Below are 2,500 nucleotides of genomic sequence, written 5' to 3' on the forward strand. Positions count from 1 at the left end.
AGGTCCATGCTATGTGTCATACTTGATCATTTCGCGATATTGCCATATTTTTGCTGAATGGATTTAGTAGAGAACATCCACGATAAAGTTCGCAACTTTCGGTCGCTAATAAAAAAGCCCTGCCTTTACCGGAAGTAGCAGACGATGACGTCACCGGTGTGAGGGCTCCTCACATCCTCACATTGTTTATAATGTGAGCCTCCAGCATCAAGAGCTATTCGGACCGAGAAAGCGACAATTTCCCCATTTATTTGAGCGAAGATGAAAGATTTGTGGATGAGGATATTGATAGTGAAGGACTAGAAAAAATTTAAAAATAAAGTAAAAAAATAAAAGGCGATTGCATTGGGAGCGAATCAGATGTTTTTGGACACATTTACTAGGATAATTCTGGGAAATCCCTTATCTTTCTATTGTGTTGCTAGTGTTTTAGTGAGTTAAATAGTACCTGATAGTCGGAGGGGTGTGTCCACGGGTGTGTTGACGCCAGTCTCTGATGGAAGTCACGGCAGCTGCATGGACGGCGCAAGCTCCGCTGATCTCCGGTAAGAGGCGACTTTTTACCACAATTTTCTCACCAAAACCTGCCGGTTGACAAGTGGTCAGGAAACATGTTCGCTTGACCGCTCTGATCCATAGTAAAGCTTCACCTCCGGGAATTTTAAACAAGGAAACACCGTGTGTTTGTGTGGCTAAAGGCTAAAGCTTCCCACTTCCATCTTTCTACTTTGACTTCTCCATTATTAATTGAACAAATTGCAAAAGATTCAGCAACACAGATGTCAAATATACTGTGTAATTGCGCGATGAAAAGAGACGACTTTTAGCCGCAAGTGGTGCTGGATAATATGTCCCCTCCAACCAATAACGTCACAAACACGCGTCATCATTCCGTGACGTTTTCAACAAGAAACTCCGCGGGAAATTTAAAATTGTAATTTAGTAAACTAAACCGGCCAAATTGGCATGTGTTGCAATGTTAATATTTCATCATTGATCTATAAACTATCAGACTGCGTGGTCGGTAGTAGTGGGTTTCAGTAGGCCTTTAAACAAGCTGAAAAACGTATTCGGGTGTCACCATTTCTCCCGTCCAAAGGCAAAACCCAGTCACTCAATGTCGGTCAAAACTGAGCTGATAATAATTTTGGAGTTCCTAGGTGATATGCTTCACATTAGTGTATGCGATATTGTAATTCGTTCCGTAAGTAAGCTGTTACGCGCATGGCAGGACCTAGCAACTACCACATAACCGCGTAGATACAACAGAAAAACCTAGTATCTCAAGGGACCAATCGGAGCTTCTTTGTCGGTCGCCTTATTGTCTTTAATGAGACATTTGCACGAATGGGGGCCGACGGTCAACCTGATTATGTGATATTATGGCACGAGGGGATATTTGGAAGATTGGCCCAGGACGTTGCAAGCACCTTCATTAAATGTATTGTTCTTGATTCTTCCCCTTGCATACTCTTTTGGGCAGATAACTGTGGAGGTCAAAATAAAAACTGGACGCTGTACACGGCTCTTGCCCAATGTGCAAACGCAGAATGGGGCCCACCCGAGATTGTGATAAAATATCTGGAGAAAGGGCACACGTTCATGAGAGCAGATTCAATCCATGGCTCGATCGGCAAGAAAATGAAAGCTCAAGAAAACATCTGTGAATTGTGAATTATATTTATATAGCGCTTTTCTCAAGTGACTCAAAGCGCTTTACATAGTGAAACCCAATATCTAAGTTACATTTAAAGCAGTGTGGGTGGCACTGGGAGCAGGTGGGTAAAGTGTCTTGCCCAAGGACACAACGGCAGTGACTAGGATGGCGGAAGCGGGAATCGAACCTGCAACCCTCAAGTTGCTGGCACGGCCACTCTACCAACCGAGCTATGCCGCCCCTATACATTTCATGACTTTGTAAATCTTTGTAAGACAGCATCAAGATAGATTGGTTTTCCTTTGTTTTCGCAAAATCAGCTAGAAGTGAGTTACTAGGTTTTTGCCTTTGGACGGGAGATTTAGTGGTCAATTGTACAGAATATGTACTGTACTGTGCAATCTACTAATAAAAGTTTCAATCAATCAATCAAAGCATTGTTGTTCTTTTTAAATACAAAAAATATATAAAAATTGCCCCCATATACTTTGACATTTCAGTATGTGGCCCTTAGTGTAATAAGTTTGGACACCCGTAAAATAAAGTATCAAAAGTGTCGGTATTTTAAATTGAGAATCGACATAGCAGTAAGATCTGGTATCGATTTCGCCATAACTAGTGTGGATGTGTGAATGTTGTCTGTCTATCTGTGTTGGCCCTGCGATGAGGTGGCGACTTGTCCAGGGTGTACCCCGCCTTCCGCCCGATTGTAGCTGAGATAGGCGCCAGCGCCCCCCGCGACCCCAAAAGGGAATAAGCGGTAGAAAATGGATGGATGGATAGTGTGTATGTGATAATCAGTGGGAGAAAGAAAGAAAGATTATATTGCAAGAATCGTCACTT

The 2,500-nt window shown here is 42.6% G+C and overlaps 1 protein-coding gene across 3 annotated transcripts in view; it reads right to left on the minus strand.

Annotated features, from left to right (window-relative positions):
- Positions 1 to 2,500, minus strand: part of mag (myelin associated glycoprotein) — an 88,209-nt gene that overhangs the window by 80,545 nt on the left and 5,164 nt on the right. The window contains exon 2 of one of the 3 annotated variants that reach the window (XM_061881887.1): positions 449 to 584. The exons of the other annotated variants lie outside the window; for them this stretch is intronic. The gene's annotated coding sequence lies outside the window, so the exon portion shown is untranslated. The remainder of the gene's footprint in view (positions 1 to 448; positions 585 to 2,500) is intronic. 3 annotated transcript variants of the gene reach the window in all.

Source organism: Nerophis ophidion, linkage group LG21 (genome assembly GCF_033978795.1).
Source record: "Nerophis ophidion isolate RoL-2023_Sa linkage group LG21, RoL_Noph_v1.0, whole genome shotgun sequence".
In the NCBI taxonomy this organism is placed as follows: Eukaryota; Metazoa; Chordata; class Actinopteri; order Syngnathiformes; family Syngnathidae; genus Nerophis; species Nerophis ophidion.